We start from the raw sequence: 26,106 nt of genomic DNA on the forward strand, positions 1-26,106 counted from the left end.
ATGTAGAGCTGATTTATGGCCCTTTTCTATGCTTTTAGTGTATGGCCTGAGCAGTTTTGGAACTTATATATTGTATGTAATTTTCATGAGCTACTATTTGATCACTGCTTTTGCCCAGTGTAACTAAATGCCTCTCTGTGGACCTAGGGCATGAATCATTGATTTTGCAGTATGCTCTTTCTTTCTAATTGTGAAAATCGAAAATGTGTAACCATTTAGATTAATTATGTGGACTGTTTTTCATTTGTGGTAGTGTATGCATTTTTTAAGTGTTATCATTCCTCTTTTTGTGGGGGTTTTTCTGACCTTTATGCAGCCTCTTTCTCCTTCTTTCTCACCCTTAGCTTGCCTCTTTCTGCTCGTAACTGACCTATTTATTTATTTGGTGTTTTATATAGCGCGAACATGACCCTAATAGGGTATCAGAGCGCTTTACATTTACTTATCTTTCAACTCTGAACAACACAAACTCCATGCAGTTTCAGTAAGCCTGATCAGTGAACAGCAAGTTGCTAAAAACAGTTATGTTACAAAGACATAAGTAATTGTACATTGATTTGTGAGAGAAACATTTGTGCTTTAACATTCATATTTTCAAGACAAAAATGATGTTAGTGGTCGGTGTGTGGCAGCATGTGTATTGAACAAGAATGCCCTCTGATAATGTCAAGACTGCTGGAGTTAGGGAAGGAATTTGCTCATAAAAAAGGATTTGGCTTCATTTTTAAAAGCAGAGATGGAAGAAATGTTTCTCTTGTTAGTGGAGAGTGTTCCAAATTCTTTGTGCTGCTCCAGACAAAGCTCGGTCATAAGTTCTTTTCTTTTGGAAGAAGGCCGGTTTCAGTAATAAATCTCCATGACTCCGGGAAACCCAGCAGCCTCCTGATAGAGTGATTTTCTATGCTAGGTATATTGATGTATTGTAGTGTATCACTTTGTGAGTGATACATGCCATTTTTAGTTGTATTCTTGCTTCGTAAAGCAGCCAGTTGAGCACTTTCAGATGAAGGGTGATGTGGTCGAATTTTTAGATCCTGTTATAAGTCTTGTGGCCGCATTGAGAAAGGCTGTTAGTGGTGCTGTTGAAATCTTGGGAAGAGCGGCTAGAGTTGTGCAACCGTACTTGATCCTTGATATAACTAGTGCCTGGACTGCTGTTTTAAGGCCTGAGTTACTTATGAAAGATTTCAGATTTCTGAGGTAGCTTAAATGGAAGTGGGCATTTTTTGCCATTGTGTTAATATGTGTAAGCATGTTCATGTTTTTATCTAGGATAATGCCCAGAGATTTGGTTGAATCTACTATCCTCGGAATACAGTTTAGTGTCGTGATTAGATTGGTCCACTCCACCATGTCCGTAGCACATTTCTGGGGGGAATCAGGAGGAATTCAGTTTTATGCGGGTTAAGCTTGAGATGGTTACTAATTAGCTAATGGAAGGTTTTCTTTAGTGCCTGGTTCATGATACCGATCTCTTCTATCGATGTGATCTTGATATAAAGCTGTGTATCTTCAGCGTACATGTGGGAGGAGATGTTTGCTACCTGAAGGATTTCTGTGAGTGGCTCTATGTACAAATTGAATAGAGCAGGGGGATAGTGTTGAGCCCTGTGTTACTCCAATAAAATTTCTGAATGAAGCAGAAAGTGTTTAGTTCACCATGAATTTTTGCAATCTGTTTTCTAGGAATGAACTGAACCACTTTAGGACTGTACCCTCTAAGCCCATCCTTTTTTGCAGGCGATCTATTATTTTGGTATGGTTTACAGTGTTGAATGCTGATGAAAGGTTAAGCAGGATTAGGAGACATGTTTCGTTGTGGTTGAGGGCAAATAGAGCATCATCCATGATATGTGGAATTACTGTTTTAGTGTATGGTTTGGTCTAATACTGATTGGTAGTCATTCAGCAATTTGAATTCAGAGATGTGTTGGCTCAGTTGTTGTTGTACAAATTTTTCCAGCAGTTTGGCTAGCATGGGAATGTTTGTTACTGGTCTGAAGTTGTTACGGTCTGCGGGGTTCTCTGTTATTTTTTTTAAAGATTGGAGTGACTTGCCCTGTTTTTAGGCAGTTCAGTAGTGCGCCTTTCGATAGCGAAGAGTTAATAATCTTTCTCCATGAAGGGATGAGCAGATGGTTTATTGTAGACCAACAATTTGCAGGTAGAGGATCGTTGAAGTGATTGTTTGATTTTATGATCGAAATAATCTTTGCAATATCTGTGTCAATGATAGGCTTGAATTCTGACCATGAAGCATTATTTTAGGCATTTCCAGCGCAGGTTGATATTGAGGCTGGGCGGGGGTGCTCTTTTTTGATCAAAGGGCAGTCCGCTGCCTTTTTGAGCTCCACCTCCATCGATATAGCTTTGGATGTAAAGAAGGAGGAGAATTATTTGCTGCTTATGTTTGATTTCGTAACTGTTGGCGCAGATTTGGCCATTTTATTGGATTGATCTTTTAGCAGTTCAAAGAGTTTCCTCAGTCTGTTTTTTGCATTATCCAGTTCTTTTCTAAAAAAGTCTTTTTTTGAGTTTAGAATGCTTTTATTGTAGGACTTTCTGGCCTGTCTTAGTTAGATTAAATGGGGTGAGGAAGGGTGTTGTCGCCATTTCTGCTCTGTGAGTTTGAGTGATCATCTTTCTTCATTGAGGGATCCGTTAAATCAAGGGTTTTTATCTTTAGCAGGGACCATTTTGAGTTTTAAACGAGTTATGGCCTCTATTATGTTCGTCATCGTACTGTTGTAATAATCCGTGAAGTCACTAACGTCTACCAGGTTGTTAGGAGATTGCAGCTCTTTCTCACAGCGTGCTGTGAGACTTTCCATATTGAGCCGTCTGGTGTCATAAATCCATTTTCTGGGTTTTGAGTTTGAAGTGCTTTTCATTTTTATGTGGGGTATTTGGAAGGTAATAATAGGAAGATCAGACTTGTCGCAGGGGATGATCTCAATTTGATCAATAGCTTTTTCTTTGGAAATGATACAGTCTAAGGTAAAGCCTTTCTAATGGGTTGGTAGATGGAATTCTTGAACAAGGGATTGATTTACAAGAAAGGTTTTGAGTAGATTGATCTGATTGTCAGTATGATACTCCCAGTGAAGATTAGTCTCCTAGGAAAATATCATTGGAATGTGGAGTAGTGTTTGCTGTGATGAATTCTATCAGCTGGTCTATGAACATGGTGTTTTTGCCTGGAGGTGGTAAAATGCGTGAAGTTTGCAAATTTGATTATCTAAAGATCTTAATTATAGATTCTTAGGTTGTTGAAGTTTTGCATTCTATGGCTGTCTTTGCAATTCTACTTGCGTTATTTGGGATTGTCTGAATGATATGTTCGTCTTAGTGGGAGGATTGGGGGTGGTTCAAATGATAGCAAAAGGATTTGTAACCCAATGTCTGTCAGATAACTGAGATGATTTTGAGGGCGGTATAGTCTGTTTGTCGCTGACATTGGGATAGACTTTAGTTTATTATGGGTATCGTGAGTGGATTTCTGTAGGAGCTCCAGTTTTGATAGATATTGTTATGATAAGATTAGGAGGTTCTTGTTATCCCTGATAGCGAGTTGCATGGCTTTGTCAGTTTTGCTCGATTAGGAGCTGAGATTATCAAACTCCATATTGGGATGAGGAGAGCTGAGATTTTCAAACTCCATACCGGGTTGAAGAGAGATGAGGGGTAGTATTAGTGACCCTGTTGGTATGTTAGAATAAGGTGTCTCTTGAGAATTTGGGCTACTGTTGGGTTTATCAGTGCATATTTTCTTATGTCTTATTGCTGTTTCGTGGTTCTTAGCACTTGTTGTATAAGTATATCTCCAATTATCCTGGTCAGTGACTGCTGACTCCGTCCTAACTACATTTTCCAATATGGGGTTAGGACCTCTATTCTGCCTCTTGCTGCTCATTTCTGACCTCTGTTCTGCCTCTTGCTGCTCGTTTCACACCTTCATTTTGCTTCTTTCTGATCATTTCTCACCTTTATTTTGCCTCATTCTGCTTGTTTCTCACCTTTAATTGGCATCTTCTTGTTCGTTTCTCATATTTATTTTGCCTCTTTCAGCTCATTGCTTACATTTATTCCGTCTCTTTCTGCTCATTTCTGGCCTTTAATCTGCCTCTTTCTGCTCGTGTCTCCCCTTTACCTTGCCTCTTTCTACTCATTGATGACCTTTATTAGAGGGTCCCCCTGGGAGTACTAGGGTTCAGTACCCCTGGGGGACCCTCTAAAGGGCACCCCTGGGGGACCCTCTAGAGAGCACCCCAGGGGGACGCTTTAAAGGGCACCCCAGGGGGGCCTCCAGAGGGTTCCCCTGGGGGACCTACCGTTCAGTACCCCTGAGGGACCTTGGGAACAGCACCCCTGGGGATCCTCTAGAGAGCTCCCCTGGGGGACCCTCTAGAGGATACCCCTGGGAGACACTCTAGAGGGTACCCCAGGGGGTACCGTACCCTAGTTCTCTCAGGGGTACTGAACCCTAGGCCCCCCAGGGGAACCCTCGGGAGCACGGGTACTCTTAGTACGGCCCACGGGCCGCCAGCGGCCCGGCAAACCTTCCTTGGCGGCCCGCGGACCTTGCAGACATTCTACCTGGGTTAAAAAAAAAATTGTTAAGAGTCTGCAAATACTGCCGGTTGCAGCAGTGACTCTGAGAGACTCTGCAGCTCTGTGGGGGCACGGCGATCACAGGTATAGTCAGAGTGGAGATGCAGGGGCCTAAGAAGAGGTGAAATACATCAAAGCCTCATTAACATTCAAATGGTCTTTTGAAGACCTGTGAAGTGCTCAGGGGTGGCTGTGTGTGTGTGCCGCCGGGAAGCTGTCTCAGCCCGGGCACACACAGGCAGGGTGGGATGACAGACGGTGACAGAGGGAGGTAGAGGGAGGGAGACAGAGGGAGAGGGAGGGAGGGAAAGGGAGGGAGAGGGAGACAGAAGGAGGGAGGGAAAGTAAGGGAGACCAAAAGGGAGACAGAGGGAGGGAGGGAAAGGGAGGGAGACAGAGGGAGGGAGGGAAAGGGAGGGAGAGAGGGAGGGGGAGGGAGGGGGAGGGTGGGAGAGGGAGGGGGAGGAAGGGAGAGGGAGGGGGGGGAAGGGATGGAGGGAGGGAAAGGGAGGGAAAGGGAGGGGGGGAGAGGGAGACGGAGGGAGGGAAAGGGAGGGAGACAGAGGGAGGGAGGGAGAGAAAGGGAGGGAAGGAGAGGGAGGGAGGGTAAGGGATACAGAGAGAGGGAGCCAGAGAAAGGGAGAGGGAGGGAGACAGAGGGTGACAGACAGAGGGAGACAGACAGAGGGAGGGAGGGAGACAGACAGACAAGGGGAGATAGAGGGAGACATACAGAGGGAGACAGAGGGAGGCAGGAGACAGAGGGAGGCAGGAGACAGAGGGAGGGAGAGGTAGACAGAGGGAGGGAGAAGGAGTACGAGGGAGGGAGGAGGAAGAGAGACAGACAGAGGGAGGAGGTAGACACAGAGAGGGAGACAGACAGAATGGGGACAGACGGAGGGAGACAGAGGGAAGGAGACAGACAGAGGGAGGAGAGAGACAGAGGGAGGAGGGAGACAGACCGATGGAGACAGAGGGAGGGAGAGGGAGACAGTGGGAGGGAGGGAGACAGACAGACAGACAGAGGGGAGACAGACAGAGGGAGGGAGACAGACAGAGGGAGGGAGGAGGGAGACAGAGAGAGGGAGACAGACAGAGGAAGGAAGACAGACAGAGGGATCGAGACAGACAGACAGAGTGAGACAGACAGAGGGAGGAGGCAGACAGACAGAGGGAGGGAGACAGAGAGAGGAGAGGGAAGGAGACAGAGAAAGGAAGAGGGAGGGAGACAGACATAATGAGAGAGACAGACAGACAGAGTGAGGGAGACAGAGGGAGGGAGGGAGACAGAGGGAAAGGGAGTTAGAGGGAGTGAGACAGAGGGCGACGTAGGGAGAGAGGGAGGGAGAGGGAGAGAGATAGAGAGAGGGAGGGAGACAGACACACAGACAGACAGACAGACAGAGAGAGAGAGAGAGAGAGAGAGATATGTGTGTATGCCGGGTCTGGTGGCTCAGTGGACGAAGGCTTCCGCTGCAGGGACCTGTGTTCAACCTTATGGTCACAGTTATTTTCTTGCTCTAGCCCCGCCTCCTCCCCCACAGACCCCGCCCCCACTGGTGCTGCCCTCGGACACAAACCACACTGTAAATTTGGCCCCAGAGAGAAAGTTTGTGAGTACCCATGCTCTAGAGGGTGCCCTCAAGAGGGTCCCCCAGGGGAACCCTCTTGAGGGTCCCCCAAGTATACCGTACCCCAGGTCCCCCAGGGGGACCCTCAAAAGGGGGACCTAGGGTTCAGTACCCCTGGGGACCTAGGGTTCAGGACCCCTGGGGGACCTAGGGTTCAGGACCCCTGGGGGACCTAGGGTTCATGATCACAGGGGGACCTAGGGTTCAGGATCACAGGGGGACCTAGGTGTCGATACTCCTGGGGGACCTAGGGTACGGTACCCTTGGGGGATCCTCTAAAGGGTACCCATGGGGGACCTAGGGTGCAGTACCCCTGGGGGACCAAACCCTAGGTCCCCCAGGGGTACCTTTTAGAGGGTCCGAGCCCTAGGTCCCCCAGCAGTTCAGTCCATGCAAGAAGGGGGTAGTCTCAGATGAATATCTATTCCACATATATCAAGGGCTTGTGTATTCTGGGCTATCCACCTAATTGCCACTCTTCTGGATGTATTTTTAAGCATGTGCCCTCTGGGACTTGAGACATGGGTGATAATCACTATGTGATAAACGAGGCGGTCCCTGGATCTGAATATGTATAGGATTGGATGAAGGTGCAATATTCTTTTTGTCTGTATAATTCTTAGCAGTTCTACATTGAAGCCCCAGGTACAAAAATTGTGTATTCAAGGAAACAAAATGTATTTTTTTAATACCATTTGGTCACAGGATACATCATGGGTGATTCAATCTTCACTAGCCATAGTCTCCAAATATGTTAATCTTCAGAAAAATATATATTCTAGTTTAATACAGATGAAGTTGATACACAATAGTTTTAAGTTATCATTGAACCCGTTTGAGACAAGATAATACAGAGCACAAGAGCAAGCCAATTTGGACCGAACCTGGAGACAGCAGACTGTGTAGCTTCTTCGGACAACTCTCATAGATCGTTCTAGCCTCTTAGGACTACTCTTATAGATCGTTCTTGCCTCTTAGGTCTACTCTCATATACCATTCCAGCCTTTTAGGACAACTCTCATAAGACATTCCAGCCTCTTAGGGCAACTCTCAGACCATTCTAGGCTATTAGGACAACTCTCTTAGGTCATTCATAGTATCTTAGGACTAATCTCATTGACCATTATAGCCGCTTAGGACAACTCTGACAGCCCTTCCAGCCTCTTACGACTACTCAATTCAATTCAATTCAAAATTCTTTATTCGGTTTTTAAGAGTACCTAAACCATAAAAGTTAATTTAAAAAGACAGTTAAAAAGAAAAATATGATTATAATTACATTTTTTGAATATAATAAATTAGTTAAAACACAATTAATATTTTATCTATGACAATACATACCAGCCTAGATAACGAAAATACAAACTCCGAACAAGAATAAATGAGGGCGAATCATTAATGTATAGGAGAATTACAAGCAATAAAAATTAATTGCACTATATTTGCTTCAGCAGTCCTGTTCTAAAAGTGGCCTATGCTGTATACAAAGTTTCAAACATCTGGCTATGTTCCTTGCGAAACACTCTACTTCCAAATATTAGATCACAAGGAAAGCAGGGGGGCATTGTCGGAGACCCAGGATTTTTAATAACGGTTTCACACAATGCTTCCTTGGTTCATGATCGAATTTGCAAAAAAGGACCACGTGCATCGTAGACTGAATGGACATTTTGTCACAAGGACAAAATGATAACAAGTGTGACCAATTGGTAACTTTAGGAAAGGTTATCAGGCGATGGAATGTGTTCATTCTAAATCAAGTGAGCACAAACCTATTGTAACAGCTCAGATTAAAAGTCAGGTAGGGCTGAATGGTCAGGGTAGTTTGTACTAGGAGGATATGTTGGACTGAGCTTTTAGATGACTCAGTGGTCAGTCGCATTTCTTCCAAGTGTGACAAACATAATTTTTTTTATTTTTTCCTGGAGATCTCTTGAATCAGTAGGGGCTTATGATAGTACCTTGCCAAACCCAAATCAAAAAAAAAGTTTTTGACATATAAAAGCCAGCTTATCTTATCAGAATTTTCAAGGGAAAGGCAGTCATTCAGAAGCTCTCTGTTAAAAACTAAATTGGGGAGGACCAAATTTGGTGCCACAAAAGGATCGGTTGAAGTTTCACCAAATCGGTAACGTATGGCAAACCCAATTCCAGATGCCAACTAAAGGTAGAGGGACCATGCGGCACCGCAAGGAGAAACCTCAAAAAACTGTTCTCTACCTTTTGAAGGGGATCCTCCTTTCCATAGCCCCACACCCCAGCACCTAACATCACTGCGCTAACACATTTGGTTCTGTAAATTTGAATCATCTCTACAGGTGGCCTTTTACCCAGCCTGTGTGCAAAATTAACTAACACAGTGGTGGCCCTCATAAACAGCAATTTTCTGGCCTCTATTGCCCGCCTCCAGGAACACTTGTCATCAATTAAAATTCATAGAAATGGGTACGTGGTAGTGTTTTCCAGCTTGGATTTTTCTATAAAAACGCTCCTCATTTTCTTGTGGCTTGACCCAGATGACATGACAAAGGTTTTTTAAATATTAATCATTAAATCTAAATTGGCCATATGGCCATGATACCTGCGAAGAGCACGTTGGAGTTCGAGGGGGGCTTGTGCTATAATCACGGCGTCATCCGCATAGAGTAGAGCGGGATTTGGATGTTTTTTTAAGCAGGGTAAGTCCTGGCACCCTTCCAACATGGCCTGTTCTAGGCCATTGATGTAGAGTAAAAAAAAAGAAGGGTGCCAGGACACAGCCCTATCTTACCCCTTTCTCCACTCTAAGGGAGGCCGTGAGTTCCCCTCCTATTCAGAAACGAACCCTTGCCGTGGCATTTGTATACAATTCTCGCAGAAAATTTAGCACAGGAAGCTCTATTCCCAGCTCACTTAAAATAATCCATAATTTGGCTTGGTTTACGCAGTCAAACGGTGCTGTTAAATCTACGTAAGCCATGTATAGGTTCCCCCCCTTCGCATTCTTATATTTCCCCATCAGTAGAGTCAAATTTAGCGCTTGTTCCGTGGTGCCCAGGCCCTCCCTGAACCCGAATTGGAGATCGGACAGTTTGTTGTTGTTCGCTGAACATTGATGTAAGAGATCAAGAATGATACATCCGCTATCTCCCTAGAGAGTCTAACAGGGATATGGGTCGGTAGCAGGATGTGCTCGGACGGTCTCCTTTTTTAAATGTCGGGACCAGAATTGATTTAGACAATGAATCAAGGAGGCCCACTTCACAAGAGGCTTCCAAAACCCTTGTCAGAATTGGAGTCCAAAGGTCCATGTTGAAATTGAACAAATCCACTGAAACCCCATCAGGGCCAGGCGCCTTACCCCCTTTGCTAGGCGTTAAGGCACGCTCAACTTCCAGCAGAGAGATATCGAGGACAATGGGGAAGACTGTGGGGTTATCATGGGGACTTGCCCTCTCTCCTGAGCTTAGGGAGCTTGCTTCCTTAGCACATATTCCAAATATCTGAAAGGAAATGTTCTACCCATAGCAATTCGTCTATGGCTATTTCTATTTTAGATACATCCCTAGCTTCAGATAAAAATGGGGATTTGACAGTTTTCCAAAAAGTGTCACTGTCCTTCTCAGTGCAGCTTCTATGTAGATCTTCCCATGCCTCATTTTTTAGTTCAGGTTTCCTTGTTTTTATAGCCTTATTGTATTCCTTTCTAAGGAGAGCTATTTCTTTTTTGTCCCGAACTGCTTCGTGCAGGGAAGATTTTAGGTCAGAGTATGCTTTAGTGCATGCTCTGTTAAACCATCCTTTAGGTTTTGCCTTCTTTTTCTGTTAGGTGTTCAGGGCAACTTTTACTGCTCTTGTTATAGCCTCAAAATTGTTTAAGATTTCTTTGTTAGAAGAAGTATTGTCTAAGCATACCTCTATTGATATACGGGAAATTTTTATCACCTCCATTGTAATCAGAAGTGGGTCAACTCTATCCCACTTAACCGAATACCCATTCAGCTTATCTAAGGTCAGATTTTTTTGGCCGAGCATTCTAGCCGGATAACTCCTACTTAATTTGTTGGTATATAGTAATTTTACACTTTGATCGTGGTTAGCATTATAATGAGTTTTAAAATTTAGGATGCGGGACGCTACATTTCTAGATACGAATATAAAATCAATAATAGTACTAGCTTCTCTGCCGTTAAAGGTCTGTGTCAGCGGAACCGGGGGAACCACTAGTTTGTTAGCCAAACCAAGTTCCGGGATAAATAATGTATCGTTTAGACTGGTGTCACTAATTGAGTGCGGGATGTGTGTTAAGTTGTTCCCATCCTCGTCTGTCAAACCACAGGTGAAATTATTATTATGCCCACATGGTGTTAAATTAAAATCTCTGCCCCAAATTATGGAGACATTTTTTGTATTCTTGTAGTTAAGATCCATCAAGATGGAGCGGATCTCTTTTAGAACAGTGATTAACTGGGCCCTTTGGATATTGTTATAAAAATTGACCAGCACATAGAGGTCATGTTTACTGGATGGTTATTTCCATTTTAAGGTGAACTATTTCTTTAAACTCTAGATTAGAGATGAACGTTATCAAACCACCTTTGGCTCTCCCAGAAGTTGAAGGGATCGCGGGAGAAAAGTAAGTCTTGTAACCCTCCAGATGTATGACAGAAGTAACCCAAGTCTCCTGTAAGCAGAGGACATTGAACTTACCAGTGAATCTGAGTCATTCATCGTTGATTAATTTAGAGCGCAAACCTGCTACGTTCCAGTAAGCAATGTCTACCCCGGACTCACTGGAGGTTCCTTTCTGAGCTAGACCATATTTAGTAGAGCCCCCTTTAATGTCGTAGTTAATCACATCCCCCAAACTTTTATGGTCTGGGGGAATATTACTATGCAGTAGTGTAGCTATACACTCTTCTAAGCAGTAATGCTGACTGGTCTGGGGTTTGAATTCAGAGCGAGTTATCACAATGGAGGGTCATGGTTTAGAGTTTAGGTGGGGTTCCAATGAGGAAAAACCAAATTCTGTCAGTTCATTCTGCCTCCCATGTTGCAAAGATTTTGGTTTGGCTAGTCAGTCTGTTTCTTCCATACCCGATAACACATTATACCTTTTAAAAGTTTCAACGTTATACCATTGTCCTTGAGCGGGATCGGCCTTATTAGTGTTATAATCACTCACAATGGTGGTACGAGGCGGGTAAAAAAAAACAAGCAGTAAAACATTATTCCCACCCTGTATTAGCGAACAATTGTTTTCTGCCTAAAGTATATTCTTCACAAGTACTGGAGTTTTAAATGTTAAGACAATACAGTCTCTCTGGAAGTATTTTCCCTCGAGTACCGACCCACTGTACCCTTCTTGCCATCTTAAACTCAGTGAAAAGCTGTTGGATTAGTCAGGTCCTCCTTTCTAGCCAATGAAGGGATTTGTTCCTCAGAATCTCCCATGTTTCTTTTTCCTAATGGGCCCTTTTTGGGCACATTTGCCAAAATAACTACATAAGGAGTTACATCAGGTGGTAAATCAAGATGTTGATCTATTGGATATTTATGCGGTGATTGACCTGGGACTGGGGGTTCTGAGGTTTGATGGGTCTGCTGCACATTGGAGTTTAAATAGAACCTGTTATCATTTCCTGTGGCCATAGAGTCCCTGTGCCCATTCCATAACTCTGTGGTAGTTTAAGAATTATGCATCCTGGTCTGTGAGTGAGGGTCGTTTCCAATATCATTTAAACTATCCGGGTGATTGGCCAACTTCAAAGCATTTGTTCCCCTAGAGGTTGTGTCAACTACGCAGGGTTGCCTAGTTTGCGTGTTGTTACCAGTATTCAAAAAACTTAACTCGGGAGGTAATGAATCCCTGCCATTGTCTTTGATCCTTTTATTAGACATGGATTTTTCAATGAGAGTCAGCCTAGCACCCAATTGATCTAATGTGATTCTCACATAAAGGTCCAGTCTCTGAACCAGGGACGTTAAAGTCTTTAGGTCAGCACTATGGGTGTCATTTCTTTTATTGCTATCTTCCTTCCCCTTGTGCGAGCCTTTTCTCATACCTGCTCTTTTCTTCCTTTGTTGTTCCTGTCTCGTCACAGTGAGCGAGATAGGCTTAAGTTGTTTTTACCACCCTCACCCATGGGGTGTTCACCAGTTTTCTTCTCCCCTGTGGCCGGATTTTTTAGCTTTTTCTGAGGAGGTTGTAACCAGGATTCAGAATCACTCAATAGGATCTCCTCAGGAAAATTCTGAATGCAGCCGTTTAAAACTGGATTTGGTGTCAAACTACCGCCGGGAAGGTCCAAGACCTTAGATTGTTCGAGTTCGGGTGCTGTGCACGGTGTACCTGCCTCCAACGATTCTACTACTGAAGATATCTGCTTGTCCAGCGCCCCCATCGCCCCTGTGAGGTAACCTAATAAGGTTTGCTGTGTGTCGCTAGGTGCTCGTGTTGTTCCTCCGGGCTTGGGGCTTATCATCTTCCTTTTACCTATAGTTAATTTGTATGCAAAAGACTACTCAAAAGCTCGGGGGATAGGCAGGGGGACCAGAATATTCCACTAGGTCCTTCTGCTTCTTGCAGCCCATCGGCAATGATTAATTAAACAAACTTGCAATACAATTAATATAACAATGCAAATAACAATAGGAATAAAAATGCAGGGATAAAGCTCCAGACTAAGCACCGCCCAATGTGGTTCGAAGGGCAGGAACAAGTGCGATGTGTCCGATCGTCTTTGTATGAGAGATTAAAATCTTACTATCATTTAGTCCAGATATTTCCCATGCAGAACCAGGAGAATGGGCCCAGCCTCATCCGGGCAAGAATGAGCCAGCCCTTGGCCCGGGCTTTGCCTGTGAGAGCCCACATGCGTCCCATGCCACGGGAGCTCCCGGCGTTTCTTCTAGTCCGTGGTCACGCCACTCCTCTCACGAGACCGCACTGCCTTCTGGATGGTGCAGTCCAGGCAGTCAGCGGTCTGCGATTAGGGGCTGGAGCAGGTAATGTGGAGTCCCAAATCCAATGGCTCCCGGGCAGCAGTGCAAATGTAGGGTGATGGCAACAATTTTAAAATTACGGCAGCAAGAGAAAAAGCGTCCCGCGTCGTGGGAGCTCCCGGCATTTCTTCTAGTCCGTGGTCACGCCGCTCCTCTCGCGGATGGTGCAGTCCGGGCAGTCAGCGGTCCGCGATTAGGGGCTGGAGCAGGTAATGTGGACAGGGGCGGCCTTAGGCATGTGCAAGCTGTGCACCTGCACAGGGCAGCCAAACCCCAGGGGCCACCTCACCAATATATATCCTTAATATAATAATCCTCTGAGGATGGATACATATTTGCGTGGCGGCCCCTGGCAGGGATTTGGTGGCCTCCGGCTCTGTTCCACTTCCAAACACCCTGACCCCCCCTCTTCACTGGCCTTCGCGCTCCGCCCGGACCCCCTCTTCCGGGGCCCCCTACCTACGCTCCCTGCCCAGGGCCGCCATGAGCCTAGAGCCGCCCCTGATGTGGAGTCCCAAATCCAATGGCTCACGGGCAGCAGCGCAAATGTAGGGTGATGGCAACAATTTTAAAATTACGGCAGCAAGAGAAAAGGCGTCTACTCTCATAGATTGTTCTAGCCTCTTAGGACAACTCTCATAGGCCGTTCTACCATCTTAGGCCTACTCTCATAGACTGTTCTAGGCTCTTAGGACTAAGGCTATTCTAGCCTCTTAGTACTACTCTCAAAGGCCGTTCTAGGCTCTTAGGACTAGTCTCATAGATCATTTAAGCTCTTAGCACAACTCTTATAGGCCATTCTTACAGTCGCAGAATTACGCTCATAAACATTCTAGGCTCTTAGGTCAACTCTCGTAGACTGTTCTAGTGTCTTAGGAATACTCTCATAGACTGTTCTAGGCTCTTAGGAGAACTCTCATAGACCAATCTAGCCTCTTAGGACAATTCTCATAGACCGCCCTAGCAACTTAGAATAACTCTCACAGACCATTCTAGGCTCTGCGGAGAACTCTCATAGACTGTTCTAGAATCTAAGGACTACTCTCATAGACCGTTCTAGCCTCTCAGGACTGCTCACACTTTACGGAGCTATCCACCAATAATGGATGAACTTACAGGCTGAAAGCAAAATGAATCACATGCAAATTTTGGGGAAGCCCCGGGTTTACTGTGGATTAGAGTGTAGTGGATTGAAGTAGATTAGAATGGTTTAGGGTGGAGTGGAATTGATTAGGGTGGAATAGAATAAAAGTAGAGTCGTTGGGGGGATTGGAGTGGAGTGGATTACAGTGGTTTGGATTGGAGTGGAGTGGAGTGTAATATAATGGATTACAGTGAATTTGAGTGGATTAGTGTGGATTGGAATGGAGTTGGTTAGAGTGGAGAGGAGGAGATTAGAGTGGACTGGATGAGAGTGGATTTTGTGGATTATAGTGGGTTAGATTGGAGTGGAATAGAGTGGATTAAAGTAGAGTGGATTAACATGAATTGGTGGGTTTTGGATTGGATTAGAGTCCAGTGGATTGGGGTGGATTAGTGTCAAATGAAGTAGATTAAAGTAGAATGGATTGGAGTGGGTTACTGTGGAACATAGTGGAGTAGATCAGTGTGGAGTGGATTAAAGGGGTGTGGATCAGAGAATTGTGGATTTGGATTGCAGTGGATTGGATTAGAGTGGAGTGCAGTGGACTAGATTGGAGTGGATCAGAGGGGAATGGATTAGAGAATATAGGATTACAGTGGATTTGAGTGGTGTGGATTAGAGTGGAATGTATTAAAGGAGAATGGACTGGATTAGAATGGAGTGAATGTGAGTGGTTCAAGGTGAGAGCAAAGTAGAGTGCTTTAGAGCGAATTGGAAATAGATTGAAGCTGTTAGGAGTGGATTAAGTAGATTTAAGCAGACTGGAGTGGATTAGAATAGAGTGGATAAGAGTGGAGGAGATTGGAGTGTAGGAGATTGGAATGGATTAGAGTGGAGTAGAATATAGTGAAGTGGATTAGAGTTGATTAAAGTGGAGTGGATCGGGGTGTATTATAGTGTAGTGGAGTTTATTAGAATGAAATAGAGTTGATTAGAGTGCAGTCAATTTAAGTTGAGTAGAGTGGATCAGAGTGGACTGGATCACAGTGGATTACCATGGAGTAGAGTGATCCCTAAATGTTTGCTCTCAGTACTCATCATTTGGTCTTGTTAAGGGGGGAGAAACAATATAACATGTACACAATACTGTAGGTGAAATTTACCAACGAGCTGTCAGTGTTCCAGGTAAAGTCTCGCCTAGGGATGGCCTCAGCACTGCAGGTGACCTCTCAAGATGGGCTGTGCCAGTAGTTCACATGATAGATGGAATGTGTACTCCAGGTGAGGTCTCATTACAGGGTGGATACAGACCTCCAGGCGAGGTGTCACTGAGTTAATGCAATTTTATTGGCGAGTCCCCTCGAACGAGTCATCTCAGTGCTTTGGGTGTAGTCTCACCTAAGAGTTGACCCAGAAGTCAGGGTACCGCATCATAAGGAGCTGACGGGAAGCTTCGGGCAAGGTGTCATGAACATGTGGACACTATCCCAGGTAAGATGCCACTGAGAGCGCATAATGCTCTACGGAAGGCCTCGCAGATGAATTGGCCTACAAGTGGGCAGAATAAGTACTTCAGATGAGGTCTCATAATGAAATAGACTCAGTACTTAAAAGTGGGCTCCCATATAGGTGCAACAAAAATTCCAGTTCTGATATATTCAAAGAGTAGAACCAACACTCCAGATGCGCCTTCAGATATAAGGCAATGCTTGTACTCGCAATTCAGAATGCTTCTCATCACAGCTGCCCCATGCTTTATTTTGGATTTTTAACCATTTATTTTGGATGTACAAATCATCCAAACACAGGCTGCTTGTAGGCTTTGCCTTGGAAGAAATGCTTCATCTGAGTTCAGTGCAAACCTCAACCAACTGGCCATCTGGGGCTTCAACCAAGGCCAACGTGCCCACCATGAACCTGCTGTTAAGGACATGGTTCAATATTTCTCTTTCAGACTTATGTGCAAGGCTGTGGAAATCACGTGCAGCGCAGCTCTTTACAATACAGCAAATGTGTTTCCAGTAATTCTTCCTCGAGGACATAACATTTTAACCCCTTCACTGCGGCGGCTATTACGCCGCAGTGCTAAGGGGGCGGGGCGGCCGCGCGGCGGGTCCATGCTGGTGACGCTCCGTCACCAGCCGCGGTTGCGCTGTGCTCATGGCGGAGCGGTTCCGTCACGGCCCAGCCCGCTCAATAGAACGCTCAGCGCAGGCGCGGAATCCGCGCCGCGCAGGCGTGCCGAGCGGGCCGTGACGGAACCGCTCCGTCATCAGCACAGCGCGACCGTGGCTGATGACGGAGTGGTTCCGTCACCAGCAGGGGAGGGGTTAAGCTAAATCTGAACACGCTAATGCACGCACTTTGCCCAATGTACCGCAAGAAGTTTACAGTGAGATGTTTTACAGCTCACGTTGACATTTACTCTTGTCATAATCAGCAACACACTGCTGTGCTTGTTTGAAAAACATTGCATAAATAGTGACTGCAAAGCTAGTTGTTAATATTGGTTATTGGCCCTCATCTGTCTTATGGGCCCAAGTTTCTAAGCAAGGATAACACAGGGGTCATTAAAGACAAATAGCACTTCACCCTTTCTCAGGCAGCTCTGAAAGGTCAGATGGTCTGTTTTGGAAGCCATGAGTCACTACATTGGCAGTCTTGAAATGTTCAAATCGCAAACAAGGGAGGTATGAGCAAGGCCTTGTTCCCAGTCCTCTCACCCCCAAAAATCTACCCCTGGGTTAGATGCAGGCATCTGGCGATAGTACAGTGGAATGATCTCTGTGATTGGTTAGTACAAGTCTAAAATCGGGGGCTAGATTTATCAAGGTTTTGCATATCCCTTGCACCACGCATGGGGGCGCGATGGCGACATAAAACCTAAGTGAGATTTATCAAGCCAATCAAGGCTGCCTTGCTTGGCCCTGCGTGGCTTGATAAATCTGGAGTAACGCAAGGCAGCACAACTCACTGCCTTGCTATAATGTGCAGCAGGGAGGCGTTCCATTGGCGTAGCGAGGGTGTTTCCCACACATCCACCCAGGGATTCTGGTGCATTCCCAGATTACTATTAGAGTAGAACTAGGAATGTGTCAAAATGCTACGTCCCTCCAGGTGAGGCATAACGAGGAGAAATATCTTTATTTCTCCTCATTGTTTCCTCTTTCTACATATGCTGCATAGTGCAGCACACATAGAAAGAGGAAAATGCCTCTGAGGATTGTGTCTACAATGCATGCACTCTTGCACCATGACACTAGTGTGTCTGCATTGGGGCCAGGCAGCCAAAAGTGTGCCAGTGCTAGGAAATGACAGGAATGTGCAGTATGATGTTCAATACGGCGCATTCATGCCCCTTCCTTTCATGCAGTGTGGCGCAGGAAGGTGGCTTGTTGCGGTGTGTGAAAAAATGATAAATAGGGGCCTATATGTTTCGCCGCAAATGAGTTGACAGCAGTTCCTCAGATGGGCATGCTAGAATAGTCCTCTCCATTGTGAGAACAGAAACAGCTGTAACTTGTCCTATCTCTCTTTTTATGTCCTTCCCCTGCCATGTGAATCTCTTGGCTAAGGAAGGAACGTCCGCAGGGAATTATCTTAGAAGAGACCAGTCCATGTATCACACCAGGACCTGGTTACCAGTCAGCCACAGACCTAGTGGTTGTGCTGGGTGCTGCACCAGGTCTTCAAAAACACATCATCCTGTGAGCAAATTCAGTGCCTTTTCTGATGTTACTGGGCTGGTACCGCTTCGGAGCGATGAGGTGCTAGAACGGGGTTTGCGCTTTGAGTGTCATGTGTGGCACAGATTATTGAACATCAGGAAGCCTGATGTGTCTTTTGGTGGAATCTGATACAGCTCATATCTTCTTAGTGCTTATTATAAGTTTCTTCACTTTAAGATTGCTTTTTTAACCTTGCGTCGGTGTTGATTCCCACAACACTTTGCTACCCACCAGTTCAATCAGGGTAAATTGTTAACATTCCAGACAACCAGAAACAATGCCTATATTGCTCCAGGGCTCCATTCTATTACATTGTCAATTTATCGCTGTCGAGCTCACACCAAGCGTCTCAACTTTCATCTTCATGACAGAGATGAAGGGCAGACAGACGTGAATCTATAACAGTTACTATGTTGCAAAACCAATGCAGGCAAATGAGTCCTTCTTTTGCACCATGAATCTGTTACCGATTCACGTTCTTCACATTGGGTAGCAGGCTACAGAATACAGGGGAGGGAGGTGTGATGTTAAAGGAATATTACTGCAAAGCACTCTGCCCTGCTTGAGCAGCGTGGCAAGCAACTATCGCAAACAATACTGCACAGTGAACTATGCCAATTATTTGCACGTTTCCATACACTATCAGTGTACCATAAATATCCTTTTACTGTCATCCTATTGGAATCTATGGTCCTGAACACAGCACTGGGTTCAAAGAAGGGAGCCAAGAATCTCAAGCCCAGATTAACCAAAAGAGCAAGACAGCTTGCTGCATGTGTGACAGGGAGACAGCAGCAGGTCGCGCCACATCTGCTGAGATATGACTCCTTCCCCCGCTGGTGCACTGTGTGCTGCTTAGCACCAATGCAGGTTCTCTTGCTCCATGGAGCTAGGGTGTCTGCTTTACAGGCAGGATTGTTTCTGTGAAGGAAGGGATATCTTGCTTCACAGAAACAATCCTTAGAGGCGTATTTGTCTTTGTGCAGCGCACGCAAAGAGGAGCAATGAGGAGAAATTAAGATATTTCTCCTCGTTACACCTCTGTTGGGAAGGTCTACCATTTTGAGCATTCCCAGGTTCACAAGTCTTTATAAGTCTGGGAATGCATCAAAATCCATGGGCGAATAAATGTTCCACCCATCGAACACCATCCCAGCGCAGAGTAACGCAAGGCAGTGATCTGTGCTACCATGCGGTATTCTGGATTTACTAAGCCATGCAGATAACTTTGCGTGGCTTAGTAAATCTCACAGAAGGGCTTGCGTTGCTTTGCGTCACCTTGGAAGACGAGCAAGGCTCATGCATAGCTCGAGCCACAGGTCTGCAGTGAATGAATGGAGAAGTTATCAGCAGTCAGGGCTGGCCTAACTGGTGGACGAGCCACAGAACAGCCAAGGCACCCATTCGTTTACGCAGCTATCTGGATAAAATACCAAAGCAGTCTCCTGCAAAGGTTCTATTGAACACATTGTGAAGTGTGTGCTAATGCAGATTTCCAAAGACAACTGTGGAGGAAACTTTGAACTTAACCAGTAGTGGGCCCATCCACCGCCAAAGTAGTGAGGGGGCGGTGGATGGTTTAAAAATAAAATAAACTTACCTTAACACCGCGCCGTCTCTTACCGCATCAATCACGCTCTTCATACCTCTGGCTCTGGGCACAGGCTCCCAACATGCCCTGCGGCCAATCCTAAAGCTGCTTTCGCATGAGAGAGCAGCTTCAGGGTTGGCCTGAGTGCTGGCAACTTGCGCTCCCAGGCAGACTGGGAGCCTGTGGCTGCTTCCTCCAGCCCCTGTAACGCAGATGAGTCTGGAGAGAGCTTCACTGCGCATGATGGTTTGTCCAGTATGAAATGGCCGGCCAAACATCTCATTGAACAGTGAAGGGAGTGCCTACCACTCCCCCACCAGCAATGTCATCCACTAGACCCGCCCCCAAGACCCATCAAAGTCCTGGGGGGCAAGTCCAGGGGATTAAAATAAAACGCTAATAAAACAGGTTTAAAACACATTTTATGTCCTGAGGGTGGCAGGGGGTGCGGCGCTCCTTCGCTCTAATGGAAGTGCCACCGCTGCAGTAAAACTAAAGGTAAGAAGGGATAACTGTTGGATCGCTTGTGTAGACTGTGGCGGGAAAACCTGGGTTTAAACTGCAGAACCCAGTTTTGGTCAAAGTACAATCCTGTGTAAACAACTATACATCTTTGTTGTGTTGTTAAAGAAACATTTTGTTTAACTCCTTCCATGCTATGCATCACGGTGGGCGTGTGCTGATGACAGCTGGGTGCCGTCATGAACCCGACCACTCATTAAAACGGCCTCACAGGTGCAGAATCACGGCCGGGCCCAAGGGGTTAATAGAGTCTGAATCAGCTTCTTGCATTATTGCTGACCATTTATTAAGTGCACACCGAAAAATATAACTTCCTGTGGCACATTCAAGGAGCATTCGCCCAGGCCCTATTTATTTCAAAATCAAATCTTTGCTTAGAAACGACACGTTTTTAATAAATGTAACAACACAGTATAATAACGGAATGAAAATATATTTTTGATTAAAGAATGTTTAACAATGTTCTTGTGATGGCGTTCAGATAGTGTGACATTGGACAACTCGACTCATCCTTTGGCTCTTGGGGCTAACCAGACCGCTGGCTCTGCACAGCACTTCCGGTGAATTTGGTGGCCTGTCCGCCTCGGTCATAAAGCAGCAGACTAAGGAAGGTTCGTCATGTTGAGGTGAGCTCTTGTCCTCGGTTTTAAAATCGTCAACAATCATACCAAACTACACCACTAGATGTCAGACATGTGCGAGTCATAGAATTTAGTAAATGTAATTGTACCAAAAAACCCACGCCAGTCAGCCTTTTATGAGAAATCCATGAATTGTGAAATATGTTCTCATCGAAGGCTAGTCTAGACAGTTTTATACTTTTATTCTAGTTTCTGTGCTACAATGTCTGCTTAGAGCTAATTTGCCATGGCCTTAATCAGTGTTCATATGATAGTGAGAGGTGATAATCTTCAAGTTATTTCCGTCCAAGTGTTAAAGTTTTTCTTAATGTGCAAATCTGGGTGTCAAACAATTTCTGCAAATTAATCATTTCTAGGTTGCGCATGGGCGTTACTGATGAACTAATGATTTTGCACCCGAAATTATGAAAATGTATGATACAGAATTGTGATTAAAACGTAGTTTTGCTATGTCACGTTTTCAAGTGAGACGCTTTGGGTCGGATTTATATCTTCGGTGTATGGGTTCCTCTATTACAATGCTGACGGACATCCTGTTATATCCCATGGGATTTATATTTCGGCGGATATAATATTTTTCTAAACTGGAGAGTGAGTGAGTGGGTGAGTGTTTGTGTGTGTGTGTGTGTGTGTGTGTGTGTGTGTGTGGGTGTGTGTGTGTGTGTGTGTGTACGTACACACACAAATACTTTACACATTGCCTCTTTAGTTTAGCTTGACTGCTCGGTGCATCCTGTGTTATTCCCAGGAGGAAGTACCAAGGAAAGCTTTGTTCTTTTGTGAGTTTCAACAGAAGAGCTATGAATTCAGAGTGGCGCTTACTGCATGATTTCGAGAGGCGCCTGTCAATTACAAATATCGCTTCAGCACTAAAGCAGCTTCTTTTGATACAGAGGATCACAAGCGAGAGGCATGTTTCAGAGATTGAAGCAGAGAAGTTGTGCTGCTTTCAGGGGGGTAGCCGAGTACCGCGAGGACTACCCCATGCGCAGATTGGGAGGGGCTGGCCAAGTAGCGGCCATTTTGAGGGACTTTGGGCTACATTGGGATTAGCCCAAGTGCAGCCCAATAAGATTTTTGTAGCCCAAGGGGTATATGTGGGTTTTTCGCGCTTCACCAGCCACCATTTTAGGTTTGTTGACCTGGTGGCTGGGAGCGCTGTAGGATTAGCTATTTTTTGGGGCTTTGTGGCTGGTGGTTTTGGTGAGGTTTGCGTAGTTTTGTAGGTTTTGTGAGGAAGTGTTATCATGTCTGGCAAGGACTATAGTGTGTTGGAGGCAGGGCGTCCCCTCAGTTAGGTCGGTCAGCTGGACTTACTTATTCCGGAGGTCTCCAATGGCATGTGCCCGGTAAGGCGCACGTCAGTAGGGGTGGCGGCCGCAGTCGCGGCTAGTTCGCCCCCCCCCGGAAGGCAAAAAAAGGAAGGTGAGTGCGCGGGACCGCGCGGGTGGCAGGGGCGTGGTCCCGTCGGGTGTTTCAGCACCTAGTGGGAGCGGGGAGCGTATGCGGCATCACTGGTAAAGGGGACCGACGGGAGAGTGCGCTTCGCGTCTCCCTGCCGCAGACACAGGATGCCTGAGGCCGCTCCTATCTCAGGAGAGTGGCCCCGCAGGATGAGGGAATTTTGAGGCCTTCAACAATTGTGGCGCCGGCTTGCGGAGGCATGAATCTGTTCTGGGCGATGAGGACAATTGGGAGAGGGCGCTGGGGGAGATCCTGGGCAGCAGGGAGTGGAGGCTGGTGCGCACAGGGCCCCCATCTAGGCCGCAGGGAGCCGGTCCTGGGGGTAAAAGGGCCCAGAAAGGCCCGCGATCTTCGGCTGTTGGCGACTTCCAGGCTGCACCCTTTATAGCTTCTGGGGGCACCGGGATGGAGATGGTGGGCAGAGTAGAGGTATGGGGGCACAGGGGGTAGCTCTGGGATGGGGAAGGGGGTAGTAGGGGGGAGTGGTGTCTGGGATATTGAAGAAAGGGGGTGTCTCCTCCCCTGTTTGAATCCGAGGGCAGTGAGAAGGATTGGTCAGGTCTGGACATTTTCGCCTCGTGGGCGGAAGACGTGAGGGGGCCGCAAGGGGGGGCAGTTGGAGGCGTTCCACTGGGGGGAGAAGATAAAGGGTTTTCGGAAGGGGGAGCCAGTGGGGGGAGAGGGGGTTGTCCGGGGACGGGGTGCAGCTGGTTTTGAGTGGAGTGACGGGGAGGGTTACCAAGGGGAGAGTGGGGAGGTGGTGGATCTGAGCGTGGTGTGGCGGGCATGGGCAGCCAGCACTTTAGGGGCAGGCAGGAAAAGGAGCTGGGAGGGGAGAGAGAAGAGAGTAAGGCCCATCACACCAGACCATACCTTTCTTTGTCAGGCGGTGGAACAACGGGGGCGCCAGACTTGGTAGGGCTGGGAGCGGGCTGATGGCGCCAAGGAGAAGGCAGGGTGAAGCCTCGCGCAGCGTACTCTGAATCGGCGGGGGATCCCATTGCGGCAGGAATAAGTAGGCCCAGGGCGGGCTCACCAGCAGGGCCGGACTGGGAACCAGAACCGGCCCTGGCAAAGTGCTCGGCCGGCCCCCCTCCCCCCCTCCCCCCCTCCAGGAGGAGAGGGAAGGGGGGAGAGGTGCGACCGCGCTCTGTGACAGGGCCGGTTTTCGGCCGTTTTTGTTACAGGGCCGTTTTTGCAGCGTAACGGCCCTGTAACAAAAATGGCCCCAGGGGCCCAAAACCGGCCCCCAACCATGCGGCCCACCGGGGAATTGCCCGGTGCCCTCAAGGGCCAGTCCGGGCCTGCTCACCGGCCCCAACACCCACTGGGGCTCACCGGCCCCAACACCCACTGGGCCTCAACTGTCCGGGGGACACCGCAGAAGGAGGAGCACTGAGGGCGAACGTTTGTGTAGGCTGAGGAGGGTGCAGTCTGCACCTCTGGCTGGGAAAGCTGGTGGTTCCATGGAGGAGGAACTAGATTATGATGAGGATAGCATGGAGGAGGAAGAGTTACAGGACATGGAATAGGAGGGAGTGCGGAGGCTGAGTAATGCTGTGCGTAATGTTTTACAGGTGTCACGACACCAGGCGGAGCCCACGGGTCGGACATCGTGTTGGGAGAAGAGATCAGCCCATTCGGTGAGGCCGATTGAAAGACGGGCAGAATCATCAGCCCCAGGTAATCAGGCGGCGGGAGTGCGAACCTTAATGGTGTCAGTGGGCATGGGGGAGGGTTGACCTAGAGGGGGGGAAGGGGTAAGTTGCAGAGGGGTACGTATGTGCTAGATGTGAGAGTAGGGATGGATGACTCATGTAAGGGGTCAGCGGAAGACGCAGGTAAAGCGTCCGGGAGAACAGGAGACAGCATGCCTGAAAAGAAAGACGGTAGAAATACCGATGGTGGAACCTGAGACCAAATTCGAAAGTAAAGAGTTAAAAATAAAACGGTTGCCTTACATGGGTGTCACTAAGCCATTGGACGCGCATCTAATACTGACCACTAAAGAACGTATATGCAAGGGTGAATATGTGGACATGCTTAAACTACTTCACAGAGAAGTTAGGGCTAAGGAAGGGTCTAAAGAGGAGGAATCTGAGCTGGCCAAAAGGCAGAAGGTACCTCTGACAGCAGAGAATTGGATGGGAGCATTCCTCACATATGCCAGTGTGTACTGTGAGAAATACCCAGAAAGGTGTGTGGCCATGTTCAAGTACATGGATGTGATCAGGAAGTCCCAGATCACAGGGGGTGGCTATGGCTGGGCCCAATATGATGGGGAGTTTAGAGCACGCATGGTGTGGGACCCAGAGGGCAAATGGGGTGAATTGGACACAGACTTATGGCAACATACGAGGGGGCTGGCTGGGGCAGGTAAAACCATCTTCACGGCCAGCGGACTCCCGCTCATGTATCAGATCTTTCAGGGGTGCCCCACTGGGGGAGGGATGATTGGCACAGGAAGAGGACAGGCGGGATCCAAAGCGCCTTGCTGGGACTATAACAAGGGATTGTGCACTCTGGAGTACTGTAGGTTTAGGCATGACTGCTCGAGTTGCGGAGGCAGACATGCGTTGGTCAATTGTTTTGCAGGAGGGCAGGGGCAGCAACAAGGGAACTAGAAGTGGCAGCCCGGGGGGTTTAGGACAGGGGACAGCAGCAGCAGCTTCTCTCAGGAGGGCGAGGGGCTAAGGCGCCTGGGCCAAAGGGCTCATACTCCGGTTAAGACTGACAACTTAATTGCATTAATTGCATCCCTGCAAGATTACAGTGACGTAGAGGATACAGAACGACTGCAGGTGGGGTTTCTAAATGGGTTTCGACTGAGATATGAAGGACCTAGGAAAAGAAGGTGGGAAGACAATTTAAAGGCCGCAAACGAGCACCCGGATGTCGTACAGGCAAAACTGAATAAAGAGGTGCGTGATGGCCGCATGGCGATACCCTTTGAGGATTGGTCTCTAAAAAATATTATTGTGTCACCCATGGGAGTGGTGCCGAAGAAAGAACTAGGGCAATTCCACCTAATACAACATTTGTCGTGGCCAGAAGGGGGCTCAGTGAATGATTTCATTGACAAAAGCGAGGCCACTGTGTCCTGTTCATCAGTTGATGTGGCCATGTCACTGGTAGTGACCGCGGGCGCCACGGTGATGATGGCAAAGTGCGACATAAAGTAGCTTTCTGGTTGCTTCCAGTCCATCCGGATAACTGGGATCTTCTGGGTATCCATTTCAATGGTAAATGGTACGTGGACAAAGCATTACCGATGGGCTGTTCTATGTCTTGTGCACTTTTTGAATGCTTCAGCACGTCCCTGCAATAGTTGTTTTCGGAACGGACGGGTCACCAAGGAGTAACCACACTACCTGGATGACTTTTTCTTTGTGGGAACCTCAGACTCCACAGACTGCCAGAAGGCGCTGGACAGTTTCAATGAGATCATGAGGGAACTGGGCGTGCCGTTGGCACCAGAAAAAACGATGGGGTCCTGCACGGCTCTGTTCTTTTTGGGCATTGAGTTGGACTCTCAATTGATGGAGGCACGCCTTCCGGCGGACAAAAAGCAGCAAATGTTGGGGCTGCTGGCGACAATGTTGTCGAAAAACAAGGGCACTGTAATGGAGTTTCAGGTGCTAATGGGTCACCTTAACTTTGCTTGTAGAGTGGTGAGAGTAGGGAGGATGTTTTGTAGGCGACTGGGCAGGGCACTAGCAGGACAGAGACCTCCTCATCATCATGTGCGTTTGTCTGCAGGGGTGAGAGAAGACTTGCGAATGTGGCAGTTTTTCTTACAGAACTTCAATGGCATCCCCTTGATGCGGGAGGGTGACATGGTTTGGGATGT

This window comes from Lissotriton vulgaris, chromosome 7 (genome assembly GCF_964263255.1).
Source record: "Lissotriton vulgaris chromosome 7, aLisVul1.2, whole genome shotgun sequence".
Taxonomy (NCBI): domain Eukaryota; kingdom Metazoa; phylum Chordata; class Amphibia; order Caudata; family Salamandridae; genus Lissotriton; species Lissotriton vulgaris.